Source organism: Mesoplodon mirus (assembly GCF_964341445.2).
Source record: "Mesoplodon mirus genome assembly, chromosome: 5".
Lineage (NCBI taxonomy): Eukaryota > Metazoa > Chordata > Mammalia > Artiodactyla > Ziphiidae > Mesoplodon > Mesoplodon mirus.
In genome coordinates this window covers 113,171,320-113,194,920 of record NC_138980.1, presented here as the reverse complement: position 1 = coordinate 113,194,920, position 23,601 = coordinate 113,171,320, and positions in this window count along the sequence as shown.

Genomic DNA, 23,601 nt, shown 5'->3' with positions numbered 1-23,601 from the left:
CCACCTCTAGTCCTGTCTTCGATTCTCTACATAGAAGATAAAAGATGGTTCTACAACGCAGATCTAATTATGTTCTTCCCTAGCTCAAAAATATTGTCTTTTTTTTTTTTTTTTTTTTTTGTGGTACATGGGCCTCTCACTGTTGTGGCCTCTCCCGTTGCGGAGCACAGGCTCCGGACACGCAGCCTCAGCAGCCATGGCTCACGGGCCCAGCCTCTCCGCGGCACGTGGGATCTTCCCGGACCGGGGCACGAACCCGCGTCCCCTGCATCGGCAGGCGGACTCTCAACCACCGCGCCACCAGGGAAGACCAATATTCAGTCTTCTTGATGCAACATATAAGGCCCTGTGTGAACTGATCTTTGCTTATCTCTCCAACTTCCCCATCTTCACAGAATCCCTGCTTTCCTACTTCTGGCATTTTGCACATGCTGTTTCCTCTGCCTAAAACACTTCCCTGGTTTCCCCACCCTTCTCTGGCTCAGTTGACAATTATACTTTAGGTCTCAGCTTAGACTTCACTTCCTCTAGGAAACCTTCCTAGGCATTGATTCCTCCAAGTCATCTCTCTTGACATTTCTCATGACCCCTTTAGTTTTTCCTTCATAAAATGTGTTATGTCACTGTGCAATTGTCCACTTACCTCTTTGTCCTTATTAGACTTAAATTCCAACAGAGAAAAGTTCATGTCTGTATTTTTCAAGGTTAGATCCTCTGCATCTAGCTTAATGTTAATCATTTAGAATGTACAGGATAAAAGTATTTTATATGAGTGCATATATTGCCTTGGCCAAAAAGTTTGTTTGGGCTTTTCCATACCATCTAATGGAAGAACCCGAACAAACCTTTTGGCCAACCCAATATATTAGGCTATGACTTTCAAACAAGAATAACTGAGAAATGGTCCAAAGCTCATAATTTGCTTTTGTTTTAATCCAAAGAGATACAGAATTTTATTTAAACATCAGTACAAATAAACTGAGGGTACTCTACTAGGAGTAAGATTTTAAAGCACAGAATTATGTGGCCTTGGGTGATGTCCCATTTAATGACATACAACATAACTTAATCCTGGTGTCATTCTCAGCACAAATATCTAGGCATTGGGAAGCAACCCAAGTCTCGTCAGGCCACAGTTATGCGTGTTGTATTTTATTCAGCAAATTTATTTTAGTAAACATAGGTCTAAAGACTTCACATCATTATAGTTTGAAAAGGAGAGTTTTTCTCAGTTCTCTGCGCCTTTTTTCATATTAATTTTTTGGTACATTATGGCTGAACTTTTTTCAGCCTGTATTTTAAAATACCTGTTCATCCTTTTTTTCTGCTGCTTCATAAGGTGAACTCATTTATATGATAAACTCCCAATTCCATAATATTTCATTTCCATTTAGAGCAAGAGTTCTCAGATTACATAGCTTTGAATTAGTGATACTATTGTTCTGTTTGATTGGTTTACCATTTTAGTTGGTTTAATTCTCAGTACCCCCATTTCTAACCACTAACTAATGTAGAACAGTATCTTCACTTGAGCATTTTAGAAGATACTTAATTCAGAGACCTAGCTATTTGTTTTATCTTCCCCTTCTATCAAACTAAGTTATTAAAGGAGACAGACTATTTTTAACATGGTAAATATTTGAAGCGAACTACTTAAAAACAGTTACAGAGTAAATTCGCCCCCACACACACTTTTATGGATTGTTTCACAGTCAAAGCTTTCTATTTAATCTTAAAAACATTTTTTGGTCAATTTTTTTGCCCAAATTTTTAAATGGGAAATATAGAATTTGGGCATTTTTTTGGTGGACATTTTCCACAATCTCAGAAGAAATTTTAAGGTTATGGACATAAAGTATGTATATAATCCCTGATTTCTTGTTATATATATATGTATATATATATATTTTGTTTAATTTATGCATATAATATATATATATACACATCTACATACACAGAAATACACTCTGTATTAATATTTTTGTCTGTACGATATTTATGGTATATATACTATGCATACATTATATAATGAATATTTGTACTGTATGTATCATATAAACTATAAATACTATGTTTATATGTGCATATATATAGTATAGTCCTAAATAATTGATAAATACTTGTTGATGTTTTAATATTCTGAATTAAAGAGTGTTGTTAGTTCCTTTAGGAAAATTGGCAATAAAAATAGTGTCTGAAAAAAGAATATTAATTATCATTTGAATTATGCTTTAGGAAAAAACCAAGCTGTTATGTTCAGTAAATAAACAGCAACAGTATAATATATATTAAAATTTCCTTCAGATAAGGGAAAGCATGTACCTTGAAAAGACGTTGAATATTAAGTAGTCTCCATCCTTACCTTCTTATCATGCTGCCAAAATATGCTTCCTAAGTCACACAATACTACTTGACAGTTCTTGGACATAACACATTTTTGTAGCTCAATAGCTTTGTAAATGATGGCTTTGTTACCTGGTGAGATCCTGCTTCTATCCCAAGGTTTTCCTCAAATTTCCTTTGTTCTGTGAAGTGATAACCTTTGGCTCCCATAACACTTTGCACATATCTCTATTATTACCACACTGTCACTTTCCTAGTTTTCTATCTTCCGATTAGGCCCAATGTACTTTTAGGCATTATTGGCAGAGAACTTGGGCAAAAATATCTGAAACTCTGACAAATACATATTGGCTGTAAGTTATGAAAAAAATACATCAGTATCAATGAATGTTAAAATGCCTGTAAAATAATCACGAGCAAATGTAACTCAGCTCATATGTAGTTGTGTGAATTCTATTTAATGTGAGATGTGAGTGTATTTTAATGTTTTGTATGGCTCTAAATGGATCTATAGATTTATATGATCAGGTGGATCTAAAAAACTGAGTGACTAGAGACTGATAAGGTCTTAAGTTGGCTCTGTGACCCCACTACATTTTGAGAGCAAGAATTGTGTTTTATTTACTTTTATAGTTCCAAAGGTCAATGGCAGTGACTAGGATATAGCATGTATGTAAATATGGTGATGAAATTCCTGGAAGTTATAAATAATCTGTAAATATTACCTAGCTGAATAAAAGTCTGTATTAAATAAATATAACCCAAGAGGCAGTATATCATAGTGGTTAAGAGTGTGACTTTGAAGACCTGGATTTGAGATGCAGTTCTGTCTCTTACTGGAGGGGTGACTCAGGGTGTCATGTATCTCCCTAAACATTAAATTCTCTCCTCCATCAAAGGGTAATAGTAGTAACTATCTCTTAGGATTGTCATGAGGATTAAATGAGGTAATACATGTTGAACACTTAGAATGGCATGGCATGAGGAAAGGGTCCAATAAAATTTGACTTATTGTTATGATTATTATTATTATTATTATTATTATTTTGCGGTATGCGGGCCTCTCACTGTTGTGGCCTCTCCCGTTGCGGAGCACAGGCTCTGGACACGCAGGCTCAGTGGCCATGGCTCACGGGCCCAGCCGCTCCGCAGCATGTGGGATCTTCCCAGACCGGGGCACGAGCCCGTGTCCCCTGAATCGGCAGGCGGACTCTCAACCACTGCGCCACCAGGGAAGCCCTATTGTTATTATTATTACCATAAACTAGGCAGAGGTAGCTTTAACATAAATGACTACATCTATAATATTTAAATCTTGAAATAGCTTTCAGTCTTAGCCAAATTTAAGGAGAGCAGAGATAAAAGAGGTCACAGTGTACAACTTTCTCTAAATTCTCAATTCTTAGAAGCAACAGATTGTTAAAAAAAAAAATGTGGAATAAGTCAGATTTTGAGGCTCTATGTAAATTTTAAAAAGTGATGGTGATAAAAGCTTTCTTATTCTCAAGATAACATGCATGAAAACAATTTGTGATTCAGGATAGCAATACGGGTATGCCTTTAAGCCAACTAACTCTTTGTGACACATTGTCCTTGCTTTCTAAAGTAGGCCTCATCTCACTTTTAATGTGTGAAAGGAGAGATTATTCAACACAGTGGTAGACACATTTTTGTTCTCAAGAACACTGCGATATCATTAATCTTCTGGCACGCCTGCAAAGGCGGGTTATGTGAATGCTAGTCTTTTGCAAGGCTATAAATAAAGTTTAAAGACAGAAAGAGACAGAAAGAAAAGATGTTTTCCTGAAGCCTCTATTGCCACAGTACGGACCACATTAAGGGTGCAATAACTTACCAGTAATAACACTTTTAAAATTCTCTTTATGGGTTTTCAACATCTATCTAGAAAAATCCAGCCTAAAAATAGAATCTGATCTTGTAACACAGCCTTCTCAAATTGGGTTATCCTAAACACTGTCCTCACAGAATAGTCACATATCATTATGTTAGAGCCTTGATATTTCTGGGTATATCAATGCTTTATCATGTATATCACATGCTTAGCCCTCCTGGGGGATACTGCTACACACATTCATGTAATAGGGTGTGTGTGTGTGAATGAAATGTTTCCTCATAGATGGAAATGCTTCAGTAAAAATAATGTTTTTTGCCTCTTTGGCTTTTGAAATGTAAAGTAAAACAAAGAAAAATTTCCCTCATTTTTAATGTTAAGAATTTTATTCTACTTGATAGTCTAAATAGACCCAAGTTTCATAATTATCCATGTTTAAAAGTTGAGTCACATTTGTTTTTATTTGAAAGTACTCTCAGTAATAATGTTTGCATGCTAAATGATGATAGAGCATCATGGATTATTATTACATATAATATGAACTTAATTTTCCCATCAAATTGGAATAGGTAGTAACAGTTTTTGGTCCTAGCAAAGGCCTCTTTCTGATGGTTCTTAAAACTCCTACTGACTTCATGAGAACATCAGGTAGAAATCAATTAACATGCCAAAGATTGTTGTTTAGAGCTGTTTTTATTGTAACCTATAGAGCTAAAAAGAAAAAAACCTAATAAAAAACCCCAATTTGCTTGTACTCTAATAATCTCTTGCCATACGCACTTGGAAGATTTTTTTTTTTCATAATGTTTTGGAACTTGGGCCTTCCAAACAGTTTGTATGTGGCAAACTAAAGACACGCAGTTAGAACCTCTTTGCCATTCAGTTTTCAAGAGATATGTGTTGCTAATTAAGAATCAACATCTCTGGCAGTTTTTCAGGTTGAGTAAACCTTTAGATTCAGGACAGCCAGCTGACTCTGCACACTCATAACTGGGCTTCTTGTGGCTCTTTGCTCAGCCCTCTGAATTTTAGAGGCCTCATCTGGGGACTGGTGCTGGGAGTCATATCTCTACTGGTCTTTGCATGTGGTTCCACTCTCACAGAACTCACATCTGGGGAGCTCATTACATTCTGTAACAGATTAGTATGTTCCGTGTTCCAGGAAGTTGGAATTAGTCATCCAAGAAGCATATAAGTGGAGTGTCCATGCCATTTTCTCAGAGAGCTAGAAAACAGAACTGGATCTTCTCAAGACAGAAAATAGAATTCTCAGGAACCAGCATGGCCTTTGGGGACCAAGTCTTGACCATCATGAGGACAATGATGTTGTTAACTATCTTCAATAAGGTTTCAAAACTCATTGCAAATTTGGATTTAGGGGATGGTAATCAAATATTTTTTTATCGAAGTATAGTTGACTTACAATATTGTGTTAGTTTCAGGTGTACAGCAAAGTGATTCAATTTTATACATATATTTTTTCAGATTATTTTCCATTATATGTTATTATAAGATACTGAATGTACTTCCCTGTGCTATACAGTAAATCCTTGCTTCTTATCTATTTTATGTGTAGTAGTTTGTATCTGTTAATCCCATACTCCTAATTTATCCCTCCCTTCCCCTTTTTCCCTTTGGTAATCATGAATTTGTTTTCTTTCTTTTTTTTTTTTTAATTAATTTTTTATTGGAGTGTAGTTGCTTTACAATGTTGTGTTAGTTTCTACTGTGCAGCAAAACAAATCGGCTATGCATATACATATATCCCCTCTTTCGGATTTCCTTCCCACTTAGGTCACCACAGTGCATTAAGTAGAGTTCCCTGTGCTATATAGTATGTTCTCATTAGTTGTCTATTTTATACATAGTATCAATAGTGTATATGTGTCAATCCCAATCTCCCAGTTCCTCCCACCTCTCCCTCTTTCGCCCTTGGTATCCAAGCATTTGTTCTCTATGTCTGTGTCTCTTTTTCTGCTTTGCAAATTAGATAATCTATACCATTTTTCTAGATTCCACATATATGCGTTAATATATGATATTTGTTTTTCTCTTTCTGACTTACTTCACTTTGTATGACACTCTCTAGGTCCATCCATGTCTCTACAAATGACCCAATTTCATTCCTTTTTATGGCTGAGAAAGATTCCATTGTATATATGTATCACTTCTCCTTTATCCATTCCTCTGTTGATGGACATTTAGGTTGCTTCCATGTCCTGGCTATTGTAAATAGTCCTGCAATGAAGCTTGGGGTGCATATGTTTTTTGAATTATGATTTTCTCTGGGTATATGCCCAGTAGTGGGATTGCTGGGTCATATGGTAGTTCTAATTTTAGTTTTTTAAGGAACCTCCATACTGTTTTCAATAGTGGCTGTATCAATTTACATTCCCACCAACAGTGCATGAGGGTTTCCTTTTATGCACACCCTCTCCAGCATTTATTGTTTGTAGATTTTTTGGTGATTGCCATTCTGACTGGTTTGAGGTGATGCCTCATTGCAGTTTTTTCTAAATAAATTTATTTATTTATATTTTATTTTTGGCTGCGTTGGGTCTTCATTGCTGTGCACAGGCTTTCTCTAGTTGCAGCAAGTGGGGGGCTACTCTTGCGGTGTGCAGGCTTCTCACTGCGGTGGCATCTCTTGCTGTGGAACATGGGATCTAGGCATGCGGGCTTCAGTAGTTGTGACATGCAGGCTCAGTAGTTGTGGCTTGCAGGATCTAGAGTTCAGGCTTAGTAGTTGTGGTGCACGGGCTTGGTTGCTCCATGGCATGTGGGATCTTCCTGGACCAGGGCTCGAACTCGTGTCCCCTGCATTGGCAGGCGGATTCCTAACCACTGCGCCACCAGGGAAGTCCTCATTGTAGTTTTGATTTGCATTTCTGTAATAATTAGTGATGTTGAGCATCTTTTCATGTGTTTGTTGGCCATATGTGTGTCTTCTTTGGAGAAATGTCTATTTAGGTCTTCCTCCCATTTTTTGATTGGGTTGTTTGTTCTTTTTGTTATTGAGCTGCATGAGCTGCTTGTATATTTTGGAGGTTAATCCTTTGTCAGTTGCTTCCTTTGTAAATATGTTCTCCCATTCTGAGGGCTGTCTTTTCATCTTCTTCATGATTTCCTTTGCTGTGCAAAAACTTTTAAGTTTAATTAGGTCCCATTTGTTTATTTCTATTTTTGTTTTCATTACTTTAGGTGGTGGGTCAAAAATATCTTGCTGCAATTTATGTCAAAGAGTGTTCTGCCTATATTTTCCTCTAAGAGTTTTAGAGTGTCTGGCCTTACATTTAGGTCTTTAATCCATTTTGAGTTTATTTTTCTGTATGGTGTTAGGGAGTGTTCTAATTTCATTCTTTTTCATGTAGTGGTTCAGTTTTCGCAGCACCACTTAATGAAGACGCTGTCTTTTCTCCATTGTATATTTTTGCCTCTTTTGTCATAGATTAGGTGACTGTAGGTGCCTGGGTTTATCTCTGGGCTTTTTATTCTGTTCCACTGATCTATATTTCTGTTTTTGTGTCAGTACCATACTGTCTTGATTACTGTAGATTTGTAGTATGGCCTGATTCCTCCAGCTCAGTTTTTCTTTCTGAAGATTGCTTTGGCTGTTTGGGGTCTTTTGTGCTTCCTTATATAAAATGTAAAATTTTTTGTTCTAATTCTGTGAAAAATGCCGTTGGTAATTTGATAGGGATTGCATTGAATCTGTAGATTGCTTTGGGTAGTATAGTCATTTTCACAATGTTGATTCTTCCAATCCAAGAATGTGGTGTATCTCTCATCTGTTTGTGTTGTCTTTGATTTCTTGCATCAGTATCTTATAGTTTTCTGCTTACAGGTCTTTTGCCTCCTTAGGTTGGTTTATTCCTAGGTATTTTAACTTTTTGTTGCATTGGTAGATGGAATTGTTTCCTTAATTTCTTTTTCTGATCTTTCATTGTTAGTGTATCAGAATGCAAGAGATTTCTGTATATTAATTTTGTATCCTGCAATTTTAAATTCAATGATTAGCTCTAGTAGTTTTCTGGTGGCATTTTTAGGATTTTCTAGGTATTGTATCATGTCATCTGCAAACAGTGACAGTTTTACTTCTTTTCCAATTTGGATTCCTTTTATTTCTTTTTCTTCTCTGATTGCCATGGTTAGGACTTCCAAAACTATGTTGAATCAAAGTGGCAAGAGTGGATGCCCTTGTTTTGTTCCTGATCTTAGAAGAAATATTTTCAGTTTTTTCACCATTGAGAATAATGTTTGCTGTGGGTTTGTCAAATATGGCCTTTATTATCTTGAGGTAGGTTCCTCCTATGCCCACTTTCTGGAGAGTTTTTATCATAAATGGGTGTTGAACTTTAGTGAAAGCTTTTTCTGCATCTTTTGAGATGATCATATGGTTTTTATTCTTCAGTTTGTTAATATGCTGTTTCACATTGATTGATTTGTGTATATTGAAGAATCCTTGCATCCCTGGGATAAATCCCACTTGATCATGGTGTATGATCCTTTTAATGTGTTGTTGGATTCAGTTTGCTAATATTTTGTTGAAGATTTTTGCATCTATGTTCATTAGTGATATTGGCCTGTTATTTTCTTTTTTTGTGATATCTTTGTTTGGTTTTGGTATCAGGGTGATGGTCACCTCATAGGCTGAGTTTGAGAGTGTTCCACCTCTGCAATTTTTGGAAGAGTTTGAAAAGGATAGGTGTTAGCTCTTCTCGAAATGTTTGATAGAATTCACCTGTGAAGCCTTCTGGTCCTGGACTTCTGTTTGTTGGAAGTTGTTTTTTTTTTTTTTTTTGCGGTACACGGGCCTCTCACTGTTGTGGCCTATCCTGTTGCGGAGCACAGGCTCCGGATGCGCAGGCTCAGCGGCCATCGCTCACGGGCCCAGCCGCTCCGCGGCATGTGGAATCTTCCGAGACCGGGACACGAACCCGTGTCCCCTGCATCGGCAGGTGGACTCTCAACCACTGCGCCACCAGGGAAGCCCTGTTGGAAGGTTTTTAATCACAGTTTCAATTTCATTACTTGTGATTGGTCTGTTCATATTTTCTATTTCTTCCTGGTTTAGTCTTGGAAGGTTGTACTTTTCTAAGAATTTGTCCATTTCTTCCAGGTTGTCCATTTTATTGGCATACAGTTGCTTGTAGTAGTCTCTTATGATCCTTTGTATTTCTGTGGCGTCAGTTCTAATTTCTCCTTTTTCATTTCTAATTTTATTGATTTGAGCCCTCTCCCTTTTTTTCTTGATGAGTCTGGCTAAAGGTTTATCAATTTTCTTTATCTTCTCAGAGAACCAATTTTTAGTTTTATTGATCTTTGCTATTGTTTTCTTTGTTTCTGTTTCATTTATTTCTGCTCTGATGTTTATGATTGCTTTCCTTCTACTAACTTTGGGTTTTGCTTGTTCTTCTTTGTCTAGTTGCATTAGGTGTAAGGTTAGATTGTTCATTTGAGATTTTTCTTGTTTGAGGTAGGATTGTATTTCTGTAAACTTTCCTCTTAGAACTGCTTTTGCTGCATCCCATAGGTTTTGGGTTGTTGTGTTTTCATTGTCATTTGTTTCTAGATTTTTTTGATTTCCTTTGATTTCTTCAGTGATCTCTTGGTCATTTAGTAGTGTATTGTTTAGCCTCCATGTGTTTGTATTTTTATAGTTTTTATCCTGTAATTGAGTTCTAATCTCATAGTGTTGTGGTAAGCAACACTATGAGATTAGAAAAGATGCTTGATATGATTTCAGTTTTTTAAAATTTACCAAGGCTTTATTTGTGATCCAAGATGTGATCTATCCTGGAGAATGTTCCGTGAACACTTGGGAAGAAAGTATATTCTTCTGCTTTCAGGTGGAATGTCCTATAAATATCAATAAGTCTCTTTGGTCTGTTGTGTCATTTAAAGCTTGTGTATCCTTATTTATTTTCTGTCTGGATGATCTGTCCATTGGTGTAAGTGGACTGTTACTTGTGTTACTGTTGATTTCCCCTTTTATGGCTGTTAGCATTTGCCTTAGGTATTGAGGTGCTCCTATTTGGGGTGCATAAATATTTACAATTGTTATATCTTCTTGGATTGATCCCTTGATCATTATGTAGTGTTCTTCCTTATCTTTTGTAATAGTCTTTATTTTAAAGTCTGTCTTATCTGACATGAGTATTGCTACTTCAGCTTTCTTTTGATTTCCCGTTGCATGGAATATCTTTTTCCATCCCCTCATTTTCAGTCTGTACATGTCTGTAGGTCTGAAGCAGGTCTCTCGTAGACAGCATATATATGTATCTTGTTTCTGTATCCATTCAGCTAGTCTGTGTCTTTTGGCTGGAGCATTTAATCCATTTACATTTAAGGTAATTATAGATATGTGTGTTCCTATTACCATTTTCTTAATTGTTTTGGGTTTGTTATTGTAGGTCTTTTTCTTCTCTTGTGTTTCCCAACTAGAGAAGTTCCTTTAGCATTTGTTGTAAAGCTGGTTTGGTGATTCTGAATTCTCTTAGCTTTTGCTTGTCTGTAAAGCTTTTGATTTCTCTGTCAAATCTGAATGAGATCCTTGCTGGGTAGAGTTATCTTGGTTGTAGGTTTTTCCCTTTCATCCCTTTAAATATGTCCTGCCACTCCCTCTGGCCTGCAGAGTTTCTTCTGAAAAATCAGCTGATAACCTTATGGGGATTTCCTTGTAGGTTGTTTGTTGATCTTCCCTTTCTGCTTTTAATATTTTTTCTTTGTATTTAATTCTTGTTAGTTTAATTAATATGTGTCTCGGCGTGTTTCTCCTTGGGTTTATCCTGTATGGTATTCTCTGAGCTTTCTGGACTTGATCGACTCTTTCCTTTCCTATGTTAAGGAAGTTTTTGACTATAATGTACTCAAATATTTTCTCAGGCCCTTTCCCTTTCTTTTCTTCTTCTGGGACCCCTATAATTCAAATGTTGGTGCATTTAATGTTGTCCCAGAGGCCTCTGAGACTGTCCTCGTTTCTTTTCATTCTTCTTTCTTTTTTCTGCTCCTCGGCAGTTATTTCCACCATTCTATCTTCCAGTGCACTTATCCTTTCTTCTGCCTCAGTTATTTTGCTATTGATTATTTCTAGTGTATTCTTCATTTCAGTTATTGTGTTGTTCATCTCTGATTGTTTGCTCTTTAGTTCTTTTAGCTCCTTGTTAAGCATTTCTTATACCTTCCTGATCTGTGCCTCCATTCTATGTCCAAGATCTTAGATCATCTTTACTCTCATTACTCTGAATTCTTTTTCAGGTAGATTGCCTATTTCCTCTTCATTTATTTGGTCTTGTGGGATTTTACCCTACTCCTTCATCTGCAACATATTTCTCTGTCATCTCGTTTTGTCTAACCTACTGTGTTTATGGTCTCCTTCCTGCAGGCTGCAGTGTCGTAGTTCCTCTTGCTTCTTTTGTCTTCCCCCTGGTGAGTGAGGTTGATACAGGGTCTTGCGTAGGCTTCCTGGTGGGAGGGACTGGTGCCTGTGCTCTGGTGGGTGGAGCTGAATCTTTTGCCTCTGGGGCAGGGACGTGTGAGGTGGTGTGTTTTGGGTGTCTGTGAGCTTAGTAAGAGTTTATGCAGCCTGTCTGCTGATGGATGGGGCTGTGTTTCTGTCTCGATGGTTATTTGGTGTGAGGTGTCCAGCACTGGAGCCTGCAGGCAGTTGTGTGGGGCCACGTCTTGGTGTTGATATGGATACCTCTGGGAGCGTGCATGACAGTTAATATTCCCTGGGTCTGGGAATTCTCTGGAGGTCCAGCGTCCTGGCCTTGGCGCTCCCACCCCAGAGGCCCAGGCCAGACCCCTGGCTGGGGAACCAAGAGCCTGCAAGCTGCACAGTGCAGCCAGAGAAAAAAGAAAGAAAAGAAAGAAAAAAAAAGAGAAAAGAAAACAAACAGACAAAATCCAAGACAAATAGAAAAAACAACAGCAAACAAACAGCAGCAACAGCACAGCACACACATACACAGAAAAAAGAAAAAAAATTAAGGAAAAAAGAAAAACACCAAGAGAACAAACAAAAGAATTTTAAAATGAGAACAGTCAATAAACTAACAAAGAAAAAAAGAAAATAAAACACAAACAGAAAGCAACAAAAAAGAGAAGAAAACATAAAATATACACATAAAAACAATAAAAAAAGAAAAAACATAAAAACCAAAGAACAAAAATGAGAAAAAACCCCACAAAACAACAAAAAGCAAGTAAAAATAGAAAAATAAAAATATTCAAAAATAAAAATAAATGAAAATTAAAAATAAAAGATAAAAAAACAAAGCAACAACACCAACAACTGAACAAAACAAGGCAAACAAAAAAGAATAATAGTAATAAGAATATTTTCCAGGGCCTCTTCTGTCAGTGTCCTTGCTCCCCCAGTGATCCAGAGCCAGTTTCTGCCTCCGCAGGAGGCCTTCCATTACCTCTTGGTAGGTCTCTGGACCTGCTGTGGGCTCTGTGGGGCCAGCTCAGACTCTGACCTGGCCTGATTTCCATGTGTACTTGCTCCCAAAGTCCACTGCTCGAAAGGCTAGACCAGTCTCAACTGTGGGGACACTTTTCTATTCAGGTATTCCACAGACGCAGGATTTTCCAAGCCGATCTCAGGGATTTAATTCGTGGCTTGTGCAGCTGCACAGAAAGATTTCCATTCCTCTTCCTTAGTTGCAGGGCCCCTGGGACTCAGCTTTGGTTTTGACCCCGCTTCTGTGTGTGTGCCACCTTCAGGCATCTGCTCCTTGCCCAGGAGAGAGAAGCAAAAGCAGCGGCTGCTTGGGGCACACTTACTCACTCAGGCTGGGGAGGGTATGGCGGGCACAATTGGGGTGTGTGTGAGTTGCCTGTGGCAGTGGGGACCAGCAGGCAGTTGTAACAGACTGTGGTGTGCTCACTTAGGTGGGAGTCCCTCCCAGTGCCTGCAGAGGCAGGAGCTGATGTGTGGGGCTGGTGGTGGTCCTGCCCCCCATGCACCTCTCAACAATGGTGCCTTGCTTTCTGGGCACACTTCCTCTAGGTGTATTCCTGGTCATGCATCCCCTTGCGCCTGTCCCCTGTGCTGTATCCACGCAGCCAACAGTGCTCTTCTCCCCGGATTCATTCTCCCAGCCCCACACTTTAGTACTCAGCCCCCACCAGCATCTGTGGACTCTCGTTCCCAGGCAGGGGCACCCAGGGCTGAGTCACAGGGAGGCTTTGGGATGGGCAGATGAGTCCCTGGCCCAAGGGGCAGATGGGCCCGCTCAGATGGGAGCCCCTCCCAGTGCCCAAAGAAGCTGGTGGGTGGGGAAAGGGGTTGTAATGGCGTCTCCACCCTTTGTGCACCACTCAGCAATGACGCCTTGCTTCTGTGGTGTCCCGGGCTTTTTCTGCAGACTTTCTTGGCTGTGGAACTCCTTACTCCTGTCCCTTCTGGCTGTCTTTTCACAGCCAACATCTGTCCCCTCCCTGGGTCCATGCTCCAAACCCCACTTTCCAGCACCCAGCCCCCCTTTGCAACAGGTAACTCACAACTCAGGCTGGAATGCTCAGAGCTGTGGTGTAGACCCTGCATGCAGTTCTTACTTTGTCCTGCCTCCCACAGACTTTTGATCCCCCAAAGGTCCTTTTTCTGTCCCAGATGATTTCCCCACCGTGAGGGAGTTTTTCTGAGTGTGGAGACCTCCCCTCACCTTCAGCTTCCCACCAGGGTTGCTGGTCCCTTTTTTGATTCCTCTTTTCTTTTTTTTCTTCTTTCATCCTACCCAGTTGTGAGGGGATCTTCTTGTGCTTTTAGGTGTCTGATGTCTTCCGCTAATGTTCAGCAGCTGCTCTATGAGAATTGTTCCATCTGTAGGTGTATTCTTGGTGTACTTGTGAGGAGTGACAAATTCTGCATCCTCCTATTCCACCATCTTGACTACTCTGCCCCATGAATTTGTTTTCTATGTCTGTGAGTCTGTTTCTCTTTTGTATATAGGTTCATTTGTATTATTTTTTAGATTTCACGCATAAGTGATATCATATGATATCTGTCTGACTTACTTCACTCAGTATGATATTCTCTAGGTCCATCCATGTTGCTGCAAATGGCATTATTCATTCTTTTTTATGGCTAAGTAATATTCCATTTTGTGTGTGTGTGTGTGTGTACCACATAATCTTAAAGCAGTTGTCTGTCGATGGACACTTCAGTTGTTTTCATGTGTTGGCTGTTGTAAATAGTGCTGCTATGAACATTGGGATGCATATATTTTTTCGAATTAGAGTTTTCATCTTTTCCAGATATATGCCCAGCGGTGGAATTGCTGGATCATACGGTAGATACCTTATTGTGGTTTTGATTTGCATTTCTCTAATAATTAGTGAAGTAGAGTGTCTTTTCATGTGCCTGTTGGACACCTGTATGTCTTCTTTGGAGAAATGTCTATTTAGGTCTTCTGCCTATTTTTTTATTGCGTTGTTTGTATTTTTGATTTTGAGTTATCTGAGCTGTTTGTATATTTTGGAAATAAACCCCTTGTCAGTTGCATTGTTTGCAAATATTTTATCCCATTCTGTAGGTTGTCTATTCATTTTGGTTATGGTTTCTTTTGCTGTGTAAAAGCTTTTAAGTTTGATTAGGTCGCATACGTTTATTTGTAATCAAATATTTTTAATGAAGTTTCAAAGCTCATTGCAAATATGGATTTAGGGAGCAAATCCCTAATTTGCAGAAGAAACTAAAAGGGAAAATAAAGTGGATAGTTATTAACATTTGTGAAGTTCTTATTCGATTATGGTTAAATACATAATTACCTCATTTATTACTTAAAATACTTTCATGAAGTATATATTACTTTCCCTATTGGACAGTAAAGGAAGCACACTACTGAGACAGGTTAGGTAACTTGTTTATGACCTCATGATTAGTAAGTGGTAGAGATGGGATTGAATCCAAGTTGGTCACATTCTTAAGCTCGCATTCTTACTCAACCAGGATCAACAGGATTGACCAAGGATCAAATGGTTAATGAAGCAAAATATTATTTGTAGGGTTCCTTCCTTCCTTTTCTGTAAACTTTCTCTCCCTTTAGGTGGTCCCTATTCCTATGTACTGCCCCATTCTCACAGGTCTTATTTTGCCCATATCCTTGTCCATTCCCAAATTAATATTGACTGAAAATGATGCCAGATAATTATAATTCTCTGATAGCTGCGTCTTAAAGCCCAATATGCCAAAATTCCGTCAGGATAAAAAATAATGTACTTCTCACATCATGATAGTTGGAGAACATTGGGGCACATATATGGCTAAAGACTTATCTTCTCAGTAAAGGGCTGGGAGCCTGGGGACACTCAGTGTTTCCCCCTTAAATATTTTTATACACGTAAAATAAGTAAAAAATGAACCCCAAGAACAGATCTGGAGGCAAAAGAAGTCACAAACTATAGCCTAAGGAGAGAAATGTGGTCAAGGTAGGGCAAGTCACTCCTTTAGTTGGTGACATCAGGGTGTTCTATGAAGTTGTGAACTGATTACATAAATTTTAGATTCTCTCGTCCCATCTCCAATTTATACCATTCCACTGGAAGGTCTTGAGTACCAAGACAAGGCCTCAGAACACTTACTCAGGATTACATTTCTTCTCACTACCTTTGAGCTGCATCCTGCTCAAGAGGCTGGCACCTGCTGCCCACAATAGGGTAGTTGCAGGTTGGCTTGAGATGACATCTTCCCTGCTGGTGATGATACAGAACTCTTTTAAAGCTAATATTTGCTGACATAGAGTGTTAGGAAATCTTCATGTAAACTTGCTAAGCTTTCACATGTGTAGAGGAAAAAATATGTCAAGAAATAATAAAACAATTTTTGAAAACAATTCATTAAGACAGAGCAGAAAAAGTTATTGTCCATAAACTCACTACTCTAACATGCCAATTGTTATACTTTATAAACTTTCAACCATTTTTCCTCTGAATATTTCACATAATTATAGTCATAACTCATATTTTTAAATTTTGCTTTCTTTTGCCTAATATTATGACATGGTCATTTTCTTATGCTACTAAGCATTCTTCATTAGTTAGGCTGATTTTTTTGCAGGGAGGTTGGGGCTGCCTCTTCATTTTTGAATGGCATAGATAATGTTCCGTGGTACATCTAAGTGTGTGAATTACATTCTTGGAGACATTAGATAAATTTCAATATAGTTCGGCCACAGATTTTAAATATTACTTAGTTATATAGATGCTGCATTGTAGCTCTCAGGGGATTGTTAACATCACCACATTTTTAAATGCATCACAATTTTGCCATTTAATTATACTTAAACATCGGTTTATCAACACTAGTGTTAGAAAGAAGAAAACATACATAAAACATCCAAGTAAATAATCATTGAGTTTAGATTTTTTTGAAGGTTGCTTAGATTCTTGTTCTACATATTTTCTGAGACTTTTTTTTTTTATGCTAAAGAATGTCTTTGGGCTATTTGCAGCTGTTGTGGCCTGGCCTTACCCCATTAGAGGCGATCTGTGGGAAGAGAAGGAGACAAATTGTGACACTGTCCCTTATCAAAGGACCACACAGTTGTTCGCCACTTTGACTCCATGATGGATAGTTATCTTGAGGTTTGACGGATGTAAGGCTAAAAGTTTAGAGGAAAACAGTGCAGAAGCCTAGTAGCTTCTTGCTGTTGACACTTACTTGATAACGTGGGGTTAATCAATCTTCTCTATTGTTTTTAGCTTCAATTTTGTTTACTGTTCAGGCTTCATTTTTCCCACCTCATCAGATTGATGTGCCAAAAAAAATTCTTGAGGGAGAAAAGACAATAAGTAACTCTTTTCCATACTATTGATCTCATCAAACAAACTTCTGTTGTTCTGAGTGCATATACTGGGGACAAACACATACCTATTTTCTGTGCATAACGTGTATATATATATATATATATATAAATTTTTTTTAAGTTTTAATCTAATGAATGGTTGGAGAAAGAAAATAGATTTTTGTGATCAAAAGTTGAATAATAATTTTTATGTTTTAGAAAGACATTATCCTCAAAGTATTTTGTTTGTTTTCTGAGAAGCAGCAACTTATTGATTATTAATCATTTCACTTTCCATGTTTCCTCAATATTTGCCTTAGTTTAGTGATGTGCAACTATTACATACTCCACTGAAATAATTGTTTATTGCAGTATCTAAATATGGTACGTTTTTATCTCATTGCAAAAGACTGATGAATTGTTATAAGACCAGCTGGTTCTGTTGTGCCTGAAACAGAGATGAATAGAGAGGGAAAGTCCTTGTGCTTTGCATGAAATTTTATCACTCCAATCAGTGCATGGGATGGCAGAATCAAAATTCTTAGAAAAAAAATTTTTTTAATATTTAAAAATTTGTTAGCTTTATTGAGATGTAACTTACATGCAATAAAATTTACCAGTTTTAAGGCTGCAATTTGGTGAGTTTTGACATATGTATACTGTTGTATTACCACTATTGCAATCATGATATAAAACATTTTTATTCCTACTCAGAAGTTCCATTGTGGCCCTTGTGGTCATTACCGCCACCCTCCCCTTACATCCGCTGGTGCCTGGTAATCACTGGAAAATACAGTTCATTTCATAAGTTTAAATGTCCTCAGTGTGCACAGGCCACGCTAATCTTTTCTATGTTGTCCCCATTGCAGTATGTGTGCTGCCAAAGTGAGCCCTTACACAGATTTCAGAGGTAAGGTATGACGATGTGTTAGTTTGTAAACTTTTTACAGGATTCATTTACTAAACTTTTTAAGATATTATTTCTAATAGTGGATTAGAAATAAACTGTCAGCCCCTTGGAGAAGAAAAGTCAGCAATCCCCAGCTTTGTGCCATGCACAGCATAACACAATACTTGAGATCCTGTCCTGGTTTCATGTCCAACTCGTAACTGTTTTTGAAGCACTGAGGTGTTAATTGATAATTAGCTTTCTTTAGTCATTTTGTGTTTTGTTACCTTAGGAATACTTTTGTTGCTGAGCTTTTGGAACAAGAAGGTGACTAATTCTGTGCCTTAGTTAACCACTTTGTTATACGAAAGCAATAAAGTTCTAAGGCTCAAAGAATTGTTGAAGTACAGTTTTTAAGTGTGGAAGAGAAAAGCAAAGCAATTTAATATACTCTTTGGTTTGGCAAATGACTAAAAAGGAGGAAACGATAAGTGTGTGAAAATTTCTATATATACCCTTGGCTGACAATTCTTTTCCATTATATGTGAAGAGACATTAAGTGTAAGAACATTGTTCATTGTGTACGCATACAAAGCATTCTTATTGTTGGGCAGTATCAGTACACATACACTATGTGGGTAATTTTAGCCATAATAGATAACCCATTTCAGTTATTAGACTGAGGTGTTTTTCTTTTTTTAACTAAAAATGGGTAAGCATAAATGAAGCTAGAATACATGTATGTGCCCAAAAAAGTTGGAGATGAATGAGAATCTGTTATAAATATTATGTTGTGTTCATGTCTTAAAGTCTAATATCATTTAGTTATTCACAATCATTCGTATTTGGTTGTTTTAAAGAGGTTTTCTACTAAGATAATATTTTAATATTAATATATCAATATTAAAATATTAATAAGACATGGATATTTTACGGTATGGACTTCACAACAAATCTAAAAATGCATCACTTGCAAGACTCAAGTTATTTAGTTAAAGATGTGAAGGAGCTGCAGAGTAGAAGCAATGATTTTTGGAGAAAATATGTTTTTTAACTTCTATACATTTAAAATTTTATATCTGCTTCTTTACCTCTCTCTATTTATAACTTACATCTTCCAAAGAACCCCTAGAAATCTACATTCTCTCCTTGGCAAGCACAAATAGAGGATGTCAGTTAAACAAGAGTGAAAATCTTTCCTTGAGTTATTTGGGAAGGGAATGAAATTTAATTTGCGTTACTTTTTATTTACCTATTTTTAGAAAGGTTGCTCCCCGAACCTTAAATCTCTAAACTCATGGTTCCTAGTGATTTGAGACTAAGAAGAAGCTCAAAGGGTGTTTGAGAACTCCAGAGAAAGCCTATTCCTATTATTTTCCCATTAAAATACACGAGCCCAAGGGACATGGTTTTATGCAGATAAATGTTGGATAAATATCTGAACTTCTGGGCATGTTTGAACCCATGTTATGAATCATGTACAGTTCTGTCAACCCGGATTAGCAACCAAAGTATTTAGCTTTTCATCCATATGTCTGTCTCTTCCAGAGTTTCTTTATCTTTGCTTTAAGCTCATCTAAGCTCAGTGGCACACATTGTAATCAAGCTCAGTGTTGTAAGGGATGAAAAATCTTGAAAGGTGAACGTAACTGCTAATGTTTCATGCAACACTTGGCCTTTGTAGTAGCACTCAGCCATCCAGATCAGCAGGATGGGTGTGAGCTGCATCTGTTCTGTCACAGTGTCTTTCCTAAACCCAAGGGGTGTGCCTGTGGTTCACTGATACCACTTGGCTGGCATGGTTGTTTCATAACCTAAAGCCCTTTCTTATTTCCCTCTTTGCTCCTGAAACCTTTGCTCCTGTGTATCTTCTTTCCTTTTACCCTGACTTTATAACAGCTGAACTGCATAAATGCCAAGTAGCGACATGAATTCCTAAACAGAAGCTGCCATAAAACATTGCGGCTTCAACCAAGAAACACACATGTAGAGGCACATGACTGACAGGGCTCAAAAGGCAGGTTTTAGTAAATGACAAGTGTGAAGTGCTTATTGTTGCTGCAGTCGATGGAAGCTCATATTTACACAAAAAAAATCATTCACATTTCAGAACAATTCAGTGTAACTGGCAGCTTGGGAAAGAAAAGACTTAAAATCTCTTAAAGATGAAGAAGACAGGAGGAGTACAGAATCCAAAGCATTCTTTCACTTTGGAATATGTTGGCATCTTTTGATTGGGTTTTAAAACTGGGATTTTGGAGTAGCAGCAGGAAAAGTTGAAATTATAAATTATTTTTGTTAGGAACAAGAGAGAATAAGAGAATGAAAAGAAAGCTGTTCGTCTTTTATTTATTCTAAGCATAATTCCATTCAGTGTTAATTAAAGTCTAAAGAAGCACATTATCCTTTTGTATGTACTCATTGTCATTAGTACAGAAAGATCTATGGTTATCTAGAAATATAGGAAGGAAATATCGTGTGATATCAATACATTGTGTGTGATCAGTGTTATGATAATTGCTAATAAGATGTCATAAATACATAATTTGAATATTGCTTTTATCAGTTAAAATGATGTTATAAGGTGTTGTCCTAAGAAAGGACATGACATTCTGTATATGTCATAATAAATTAAGAGTAGAAATATTCTGGCTTTTACTGTATTTTTTCCCACCACTTAAATAACAAAAAACTTAATAAAGATTGATAGGAATTGCAGAAAGTACAAATTCCAGACCTTTCACTTTATAGTTGTAAAAATAGGCTCAAAGAGAATAAAGACCCATTCCTTTCGTCTGACAACTTGGTTAGTTATTTATCAAATTCCTTTCTTCTTTCTTGTAGTTGGTATGGCTTTGTGACTAAGTTCTACTCAGTAAAATGTGGGCAGGTGTGATGTGCTTTACTCCAAGACTAGGCCCATCAAAAACTCCCTGCTTGATTCTCCAGGCTCTTTACCTGTTTGCTGACTCAAAGTGAAGGATTCCGAGGCCCTGTGATGTGGTGTAGTTTTAATAGAGGGAAGTCTAGAGCTCTGAATCATTGTGGAGAAGGCAGCTGCCCCACAGCTGTATAGGACTGTTATGTGAGTGAGCAATGAACTTATTTCTTAGGCCATTGAAATTTTGAAGTATATCCATTATGTTAATTAGTGTTAATTTAATACTTGCAATGCTACCAACAGCCTAATTGTCAACCTGTCTTGGAATGGCATGTTCCGTTCTTCATCCTTTCTCTTACCACCACATCTTCAAGTGTTCCTTCCTTTTCGGTCTCACTATCATGACTGTACTGGACTTGCATCATTTGAACTTCGATTGTATCAAGAGCCTCTCTTAGCTGGTCTCTGAGTCCTTAGTTTGACTCTCTTCTAATTCTCACCATGTACTGACAGAAGAACAATCCTGTTCTGAAAACCTCTGTTGTCTCTTAATTGTCTAAAGCTGTGGTAAAGAATTGGCAGCCTTGGGATGCATATGACCTGTAGACAGATTTTGCTTGGCTGATGCGATGAGCTTTTTTTTTTTTAAACTGTGTTGTTAGTATTTAAAAATTGAGAGAATAAACCCCCCCACACACATTTCTGTCTTCTCCTGGCAAATAAATATCCGGCAGAGTTGGGTCCCCATTTTCACATGGAAGCCATCAGCTGGAGCAAGTTATGCACTTTACAGTTTGCCCTCATCCCCACCTGTATTAGTCAAGATTATCCAAAGAAACAGAACCAGTAGGATATATATATATATATATATATATATATATATATATCCTATTGGTTACATATATATACAGAGATTTATTATAAGGAATTGGCTCATGCAGTTACGAAGACTGACAAGTCCCAAGATCTGCAGTTGGCACAGTGGAAACTCAGGAGAGCTGGCAGTGTAGATCCATTCCCAAAACCAACAGGTTTGAGACCCAGGAAGAACCAGTGTTTCAGTTTGAATCTGAAGGCAGGAAAAACCCATGTCCCAGTTCTAAGGCAGTCAAGCAGCAGGAGTTCCCTCTTACTCAGACTTTTTGTTCTATTCAGGTCCTCATCACCCACATTAGGAAGAGCAGTCTACTCAGTCTATAGATTCAAATGTTAATCTCATCAAGAAACAGCCTCACAGACACACCCAGAATGGTGTTTGACCAAATATTTGGCTATCCTGTGGCTCAGTCAAGTTGACACACAGAACTGACCATCACCTTGTGCCATGGTCCCTAGTGACTTGTCCTTCCTGCTTTGCTTACTTCTGTTACCTGTTGCACCACGGGGCATTTGGGTGTGAGAATGGAAAGTAAATTTCATAAAGACAGGGATTTTTTTCACTGTTGTATCCCTAGCACTTAGAACAAAACATAGTAGGCACTTAATATGTATTTATTGACTAAATCAATACATTAATATGACTGTTGTTCTATAATTTAATGTTTAAGTTCTTCAACCAGGCACCCCAAGTTCTCTACCATGGAGCCTCAATGTGCTTCTCCAACCTGATCTTCCAATAGAAGAAGAATAATCAAATCAGGCCATAGAATATTCTGGGAAAGGCCATACTCTCTCTGCCTTTGTCGTTTGGTTCTGTTGTTTACCATGAAGGTTCTAGTTGTCTTGGCCATTGTCTAATTCATCTCTTTCCTGCTAAGTTCAGCCCATTCTTTTTTCATCTTCAGTGAAAACTTTTTGACCATTCAGACCAGAGTGAGTTCTCCCTTCTCTGAAATCTCATGATACTTTCTATCTGGATCACTCTTACTGCATTTTAGTCATATACTCTTTTATATTGCTATTTAACTTCCAAACGAGTATTCAAGTTCCACCAAGAAAGTGACAATTATTTGTAATCCCTTGTATAAGGCAATGTCCTGAAGGAAAGAGGGAGGCATACTAATGAAGCCATAGCAATCAAGATAATAAGCAAATTTAGGAAGAATGTAATCCATTTACCATATTAATTTCATTGGAATAGTATTTACCACTCCATGTACTCTACACCAGGTAGTATGCTAAGAGCTTTGTATACATTATCTCATTTAATTTCAAAACAATCTCTGAAGAAGTTATTATCATTAGCCCCATTTTGCTGTTGAGAAAACAGAGGCTTAGAGAGGTTAGGTGATTTGTCTACGGTCCCAAAGCTAGGATATCACTGAGTTAAAATTCAAACTTCATAGCCAAGATCTTACCTAAACGTCATGAATATTTTTCAGCCAAAAATGAATGAAATCTTGCCATTTGTGACAATGTGGATGGACCTTGAGGGCATTATGCTAAGTGAAATAAGTCAGATAGAGAAAAATCCTATATGATCTAACTTATATGTGGAATCAAATAAAAACAAAACAAGAAAACAGAGCTCATAGATATAGAGAGCAGATTGGTGGGGGCCAGAGGTGAGGAGTGAGGGGGTAGGGAGTGAGTGAAATGGGTGGAGGCAGTCAAAAGATACAAATTTTCAGTTACAAAATAAATAAGTCCTGGGGATGTAAATGTATAGCATGGTGATGATAGTAACAATATATGGTAATACCATACTGCATATTTGGAAGTTGCTAAGAGAGTAGGTCTTAAAAGTTCTCATCACAAGGAAAAAATATTTTGTAATCATGTACGATTGTAGATGTCCACTAGATTTATTGTGGTGATCATTTTGTAATATATACAAATATCAAATTATTATATTATACACCTGAAACTAATATAATGTTATATGTTAATTATACCTCAATAAAAA